The sequence below is a fragment of the Macrobrachium nipponense genome, chromosome 32 (genome assembly GCF_015104395.2).
Source record: "Macrobrachium nipponense isolate FS-2020 chromosome 32, ASM1510439v2, whole genome shotgun sequence".
NCBI lineage: Eukaryota > Metazoa > Arthropoda > Malacostraca > Decapoda > Palaemonidae > Macrobrachium > Macrobrachium nipponense.
The window spans coordinates 70,178,372-70,187,132 of NC_061094.1; positions in this window are offsets into that span (position 1 = coordinate 70,178,372).

Consider the following 8,761-nt stretch of genomic DNA (forward strand, 5'->3'; position numbering starts at 1 on the left):
GCGCTAGATCCCTTCCTACTGGAGAGATGTAGTCACCAGGAGAAAGCTTCTTGGGCGATTGACGCCTGAAGACGACAAGCGCCTGCCGAGGGAAGAGCGCCTCCTTCCATCCGCTGATACAGGAGAGAGAACCGACTCTGACTGAGACGGTAACACAGGCGAAGGAATCCTAGACTTCTTGACAGGGAGAGAGACGTCTTTCCGACGCGTTCCTCCTGCCAAGGAGCCCGCCAGCGCCGAAATCTGCGCTTGCAGTCCAGCAAGAATTCGAGCTGGAGATCTTGCAAAATCCTCCACCGGTGGAGAAGAGGCTCGAAGCCTACTATGAGGCGAGAACTCCTGCTCCCTCCTGGGTTTCTTGATCTCTACTTCCGGCTCTTCTGGAAAAACTTCCGGGCTGGAAGGAAAGGCGCCAGGAGCCTTCCAGCTCTCTTCAGCGGTCGCGAAGAATCCGAAGCGCTCCATCCTCTTCTAGGCGAAGGTGAGGAAGAAGAAGAGAAGCATTGGCGCAATACCTCCTTCTTCGCGCGAACAAGGGCAGCCTGGGTACGAGCATCAGGATCTACCGAGGGGACGCCTGATCGGTGGGAGTTCCCTAACCTTCCTGCGGCTGTTGACTTTCCTCCTCCACTGGGACTGGGAGTCTGGAAGAGGTCTAGGCCTGGAAGCATTAAGGAGCCGATCAGACGCACCCTCCACTGCACTGGGGTCACTGCACAATTCACCTTCACTACTCTTACCTTGCAAAGAACGAATCTTCTTTTCCATGCTAAGGATCGTGGCTCTCATGGTTGCCACTTCCGTAGTTGTATCCTTATGGTTCGATGCAGGGCGCAGGAGCTGAAACTGGAGAAGGTTCTAATGCTACAACAGGATTTTCTTCTACCTCGCTAATACGAGACTTACTAGAACTCCTAGACGAAGCCTTTCTCACCCTGTCTTTCTCTAACTTCCTCAAGTAGGAGAAAGAGCCTTCCATTCACCCTCATCCAACTTCTCACACTCATTACACGGGTTAACAAAACTGTGTGAGGATCTATCGTAGCTTTCGGTAGTCTCACCTTGCATTCATCCATAGAGCACACCCTAAACATAGAAGATTTCTTAACCTCTAACTCAGACATCTCGAAATCAAAGAAAAATCCAAATCAATATCCAAAAACAATCCACAAATGCGTATGCCAAGCCAACAAGATCAGGTACTTCACCGAAAGTCAGTCCAAATAAATCCACGGCAACGAGAATTGAATAAAGCTGTCAGGAGGTAACAACCACAGGTGTAGTCGTCACCGGCGACAGAAAAATTCTGGCTGGAAAGGGAGATTGGTTCTTACAGCCGCCACCCAGCGGCGGGTAAGGTAGATCACCTGACCTACCTGTCGCGTGTGCCGAGAGTTTTGAATTCTGTGTGACGTCCAGAGACGTAGCTAAGTATATATCTGACAGGAAAGTTCATGTACAAAAACCAGATATTTAAGAAAAAAACTTAAAATTGAATGGGGCCAGCCCAAAAGGGTATCGTCTTAACAATATATCTCATAAAGTTTACTGGAGGATACAACAAACCAGATTTATTGTTCCACAATACCTACCATCTGCTATAGATGATAGTTTTACAAATACAGCAGTAACAAATCACTTACAGAAACAGTAAGGTATATTTTATTTGGTAATAATGATTACATGTTTGGCTACTTTACCAGCATTTTCATTTCCTTTAATACCATCAAGCGTAAGGACCCACCATATTTCAACACATACAGGTTTCATATAAATTGCAGTGAAAAAATGTTTTTGCGCTTAAGTTTTTAAACAAACCAATTTTTCATAATAGTACTGTATAACATTTAATTGTGTGGGGCACATCCAAGTGCATGAAGCAAATATATCTAAAATGAACAGATCCACTGCATATTTAGCCAGCTCCCTTTTATCTGAAGTACTTATCAATAAAGCACATTCTACCATTCCAATCTTCATCCTTAGAGTGAGGAAGGGGAGGGTGCTAGTTATGGGTATGTTGAGTGGGTCTTTAAAAAAATCTTGTTTTTACTGAAAAAATCACTTTGTACCAATATAATCAAGTAGCCTGAACTGCTATTTAATATAAATGGGTCTGCCAAGGAAGAAAACCCAAAGGCACAAGGAACATGAAGCAGGTAATTATGGTAAAAATACCCTCAGCACTATATCCTATGTGTTGAAATGCAACTCAGTGGTTTCACTAAACTATGCTATAATATTGTATATAAAACCAACAAAGCCAATGAAAGAAAAACTAACATTTAAAGGGTATTTCCAAAACCCAGACATAAGTGACTTAACTTCTACTTGTTGCATGCATGTATGACTGACAACCTTATCAAACTTCGATGAAATCACCATGACTTACTGTGATATGTTCAGGCTCCGTAAAAAGATGATAAAGGACCCACCACCACATCACAGTTCCTACCGCTTCAGCTTTCAATACTGTTACTTTAGAAGGAGCCTGGGGTGCTACACGATATGCCCATCTGTAAAATAAAGGAAAGGTTTACTTACTTACACCCAAATATTTGTGTTATTAATCTAAAGTAAACAAAATGACTGTTAAAAGTCAATGCACATTTCTCAGTCTTATAAGGAATAAGCATAAATAAGCTTACCAATCACAAAAATTTAAACCTTTCCTACTATGCTACATACAATGCTTTTCGAGTACTTATCAATAGTAATATAGTTCTAAAAAACTTAGGCTAAACCAACATAAAAAAAAGTTACCCAGAATCATACAGATCCAGACCTTATGATCACGATAAAAACGTTTGTGGACGTATGGTATAGTATTTATGTGTTCACTCATAAACATAAATGTTTGAAATAACAGCAACAGCAGATAATAGCAGTCAACATTGTTAAAGATGTAATAATCCTACACCACCCACACTTATCCACCTCTCAGCAAAGAAGGTAGTATACCTGGAGGAAGGAGTCCCAAGATGTTTGTCTGCAAGGAAGAAGCAGTAAGCTAACTCCTACACTACCTAGCCTAACTCCTCTAGATTGCCAAAAACTTACCAACAACAGCAATTTTACCCTTGCAATGGAGCAGTAAATGTTGGGGGATCCACTTTATGGAAGGGATGAGGATTCACACTACTCACTAATGTCCTTCGCACCTCCATTAATGACACTATTTTCTGAGAAAACAAATCATCCCACAAACACAAAAATTACTTCTTATCTGTCAGTAGGAGCACAAGACATCCTTACTCAAAAGCACCCATAGAAAGAGTACTATGTGATGGCAAGTTCCCCTAAAGCAACAGACTAAAACACTGTTAGCCTAGTGGAAGCAGAAACTTAATGCCCCACCTAAGGTTAGGAAGCATTCTTATTTACTCAAATCTATTACCCTAATTTAAAAATAGTGTTATGGATTAACTATTAATTTCCTGGGAAGGATTGTTAAATACATCAAAATAACTTGAGAAACTACTGAAAATTAATTCCCATGCTTAACTCGAGTTTGCCTAGCTATAAGCTTGCCTACTGGTAGGCAACTTGTAAAACTTTACCTTCCCCCTCCCCCGTGGGCTACAGTCTTCTCAAGCATGACAATGAATTGACATTCTAAGAGCGGATTGATTGATTTATGTCAAAATATACCACAGCGTCACGACAACTTAGGTCATCCATGTCATTTCTTGGAATGGATGCAGAACATAGAGACAGGGGTAAATGTCAAAAGTCCAATTGGGAAAACAGGCCAAACCTAATCTTAGAATGCTGTTTACTTGCATAACAAGACCTTACCTTCCTAACCTGACTTAGAGCACCATGCCCCGACCTGGCTTGGGGGGGGGGGGTTCATCTTCCCCTTGGACTCCACAAGTAGGCTAATACTGAATACCAAAAACGGTGGGACTAAATTTCTGTTTATGCATGGTCTGGCACTGGCTACATCCCAACCAAAACAACCTTAAAGCTAAAATTTCCAAGTGTGTTGTGCTGTGACCTAACCATAATTTACCTTTCTAACCCGACTTAGGGCACAGTGCATCAGCCTGGCCGGAGGTGCTTTCTTCTCCCTGGACCTCACAAGTTAACACTTAACATAGATAACTGGTTACTTGGAAAGAAAAAAGTTTTTGCGGAAAAATGAAGTCTTCATGGAAAAATTCTCGATCGACAAATTGTTGCAGGTAATTCTAGGGAATAGCTCCATTCGGACTGCAAGGAACATTCCCGCGAATACAACAGCCACTAGGGATCGAGGCATCAAATGTATTTCGTCATGTTTAATCTACTAGCCCCTGGGGGTTAATCACAGTTGACCACCCAAAATTAACGGTAAATTCTTAATATATGCAACCCAAATACTATAGGAAACTGTAATTTCCAAATAAATACACGATGCAGAGTTATTACCTAAATTTACCTTATCTGATACCTAGCCTATTAGGTAGGTAGGGTAAAAAACCGCATGGTACAGGGGTGGACCATGTACGATCAATGTGTACAACCCCAAGAAAAGTACATTATAACGCGTCCTGACACCGGAGTAAAGGTCTTTAGCTCCGTTTCTCACCAACAACAAGTCGCGTCTGATGCCCATCTCCGATGTCAGGACGCGTTTTAATGTACTTTTTTTGGGGTTGTACACATTGATCGTACATGGTCCACCCCTGTACCATGCGGTTTTTTACCCTATAACCGGGTAAGTCACTTTATGGGTAGTTTAGGGCACGGCAGAGTAGCCTAACTCTTAGCTGACCCTGGTCTTCATAGGCTACTCTGCAAGCTTGGTAACACCAAGTCTTTGCCTACATTATAAGAATACCTAGTAACTTTTAGTTTTCTCAAAACTACCTACCTAGTAATTCGGGTCGAATATCATTTAGCCTACTACCTAGCCTAGGTAGGTACCTAGGCTAATGTCTGACCTAGCTAGGTAACTACTGTAATCAACCCCTACTGTAATTTCCCTTGACCTCGTCTTACTAGAAGTATCTTATACCCAGCCTTGTTCCATAATAATAATAATAATAATAATAATAATAATAATAATAATAATAATAATAATAGATAATTGATGTCGCCGACATCTTCACACGGCGAGACCAAACCTCCCTTACTAAGGATACAACCTCCATATTTTGACCCTTCTGCTACTTTTCAACGACCCTTTTTTTATGACCGCCCCCCCCCCCAAACTTACGCTCCTCCTCCTAATTTCGGGGCCGAGGTGGCGATTCCCCTCTTCAGGATGGGCACAGTCCTCACGACGGACCTCAGAGGGAACATCTTTTCTCGGGACGGTGTCCGCCGATCAGCTGGGACTTTATTTACAATGGTGGACGGACGGACACGGCAGATGATGGCACCACCGCTCGGCCCAAGATCATGATAATCTCAGGTCATAATACGCTCTGCGCTTTGCAATATTCTGTTCTGTGGTCATAATATGCTTTGCACATTGTAATATTCTGTTCTGTGGTCATGATATGGTTTGCACTTTGCAATATTCTGTTGTGGCTCATTAAAACGCTCTGCACTTTGCAATATTCTGTTCTTTGGTCATAAAACGCTCTGCACTTTGCAACTTCTGTTCTGTGGTCATAATACGCTCTGCGCTTTGCAGAATTATGGTCTGTGGTCACAATATGCTTTTGCGTTTTGAAATATTCTGTTCTGTGGTCATATACGCTTGCAATATTCGGTTCTGTGTCAATACGCTTTGCAGTATTTGGTTCTGTTTTTTGCATATTCTGTTCTGTTGTCATGATACGCTTTGCAATATTCTGTTCTGAGGTCATAACAAGCTTTGCAATACTTGGTTCTTATGGTCATAATCATAGATATAGAGAGTCTGTCCTGTGGTCATAATACCAATTTGCAATAGTTGGTTCTGTGGTCATAATATGCTTTGCACTTTGCAATATTCTGTTCTGTGGTCGTAATATGCTTTATACTTTGCAGTATTCTGTTCTATGGTCATAATACGCTCTGCACTTTGCAATATTCTGTTCTGTGATCATAATACGCTCTGCACTTGGCAACCCCCCCGGAAGCGAACGTTCGTAAGCTTCAACAAATACGCTTTTCCGCTCAGGGCTCATGAAGGTACTTTTTAGGTGAGTGCTTCACAAACTTCCAACAAACGTTTTTTTCACATACTTAGGACGTCAGTGATAATGTAACTCGATATACAGTAAATTGTGTGTTTTCTCATTGACTTTAGACCTGTCACGTGCAGAAATATAGTGATGCACAAAAATCGTAATATTATAGTATACAAAAACATGTACAAATCTCATTTTCACCTTTCGAGGGAAATTAAAGGTTTTCCATTTCTTAAAAAGACTTCCTTTATTATGTGTTGTTTTAAACGTTCGTCCTCATTTGGTGAGCAAACGAGAGCATATAGAGTACTGAAATATGTTTATATAAGCCCAAAATGATACAGCAATTATCTGTGGTCGAGAAATTTGAACTGTGTGGGAAATGGTTACCAAATGCTGCCACCAGATATGTCTGCAGCAGCATAAACAAATTGGTGGGCTTCACGAACTAATCTGTTTGACAAAGTGGTTGAATTAAATTTATCCTTTCATTGCTGGGGGACCTATACCATTGAAAGAAAAGTAATGGATGAGAAAGGGGTAGGTTCTAGTACCAAATGATTTTTTTTAACTCATTGTAGGTTTCAATGCTGTGATAATATTTACTTTACATTATTATGAAATATGATAAAGCACTGTATTTGTAAAACCAATGCAAAAAAATAAAAAATAAATATTTCAGCCCTGTAAATGCACGGTAGCAGCAAATCAGCTTGGCTATTGCCTTTTGCACGTTTCAGGATAAAATGAATGAGATATAGCTTTATATTTTGTCAGGGTCTGCAAGTTCATTATCTTATTACAGTATAACGGACTGAGTAGTGAGTTACCAGAATAGTTAATTTATTATATCTTGTGAAATTTCATAGCCCTACCCTATATTGTACAGGTATATTCATGTATATTATTTTTTGTTAATCAGTTGTTACTAATAAGGTGCAATTAACTTGAATTAAAGATTTGCAAAATCAGTTCAAAAACACTGTAGGCTACAGTAACACATACAATACCTAATGTGAGAGAAAGGGAAAACTACACGTATATAACTCTTTTTCAGGATAGACACCAGCCTACAGGCAAACAGACCATATTTCTACCTAGAAAATGGGACATACGAAGTGACTTGAATTGTTTATTGAAGTTGAGGCATGGCTGAATTGTGTCACAGTATCTGGTTGAAAAGGTGGAGCTGTATCACAGTCAGTTTTTGGCAGCTATTACCGCTTCAGTGAAAATTATGAGAAAAAAATCAGTGATTCCAGAGAGGAAGGGAGATGGAAGTGTGTGTCCAAATTATTATTATTATCTTTTTTTATTTTGTAATATGTATCTACATATTGGCATATTTTATAAGGTTTGTTTCATGTATATTTTCAGTGTTTGACATGCATATATCTGTTACCAAAAGAAAAATAGAAATAAAATCAAAACAAATGGTTCATGAGCTTGGTGGGATGTGATATATATGAATCTCTCATCTTTTGTTTGTATCATTCGAAGTGGTTGCAATCTTCAGTATGTGTATGTGTGTTTTATAAAAATAGCTGTCCATTAGCACAAGTCTCATTTGTGTATTTATGTACATACATACTTTATATATATACTTTTTTTTACTGTAATTTTTTATGGAATGAGGTTGTTACTAAGGTAAGAATCAATCGAGTGTATGTGTTGGTTATTTATTTACAAAACAGAGGCCACAGTATTTGACTATTTACTTGTACTGTGTTAGTCCTCACTGGAACATGTCAGCGCAAAATAAATGATAAGTAAGTATTAAAAACTTTCATTCTCCTGAGTTATTTGGTAAGGTATATGAACTTTCATTTTATGGCCTTGAAAATTATTATTCAAAGCTATTGCAAGGTTCATGTAAACCTTGTAAACAAGTTGTTGTTTAATATCCTTACAAAGTTTGTTTAAAGTAGTTAAAAGGTAATTACGAGGCATTTATAAAGCCTATTTAAGGTTCTGTACAGGATTTTACAAAGTATGTTAAAAGCTGTTAATATGTAATTATGAGGCATTTATAAAGCCTATTTAAGAATCTGTATGGGCTTTTTGAAGGTTTATACAATGATATTTTGAAGCTCTTTTAAGGCTTTTAATAAGGTTTATTTCAAGCATATTTAAGTCTTGCACAAACCTAAAAGTGTACACGAAAACGGGTATCTTTTTAGGTGTATTACAAGCACTTTTTAGGTTTGGGGCTTAAAGTTCGCAAGCTTTTAAAGGTATGTTCGTTCTGATGTCCTATGACATTCATTTTCTGAGGGGGAATATTCTGTTCTGTGGCCATAATGCTTTGTGCTTTGCAATATTCTGTTCTGTGGTCATAATACGCAATATCCGGTCATAATACACTTAGTGCTTTGTAATACTCGGTTCTGTGGTCATAATACACTTTACGCTTTGCTGTATTCTATTCTGTGGTCATAATACACTTTGCAGTATTAGGTTCTGTTTTTGCAATGCTCTGGTCTGTGGTCATAATATGCTTTGCACTTTGCTGTATTATGTTCTGTGGTCATAATAGCTTTGCAATAGTTGGTTTTGTGGTCATAATACACTTTGAAATAGTTGGTTCTGTGGTCATAATACCTTTACAGAATTCTGGTCTGTGGTCATAATATGCTTTGCAATATTTGGTTCTG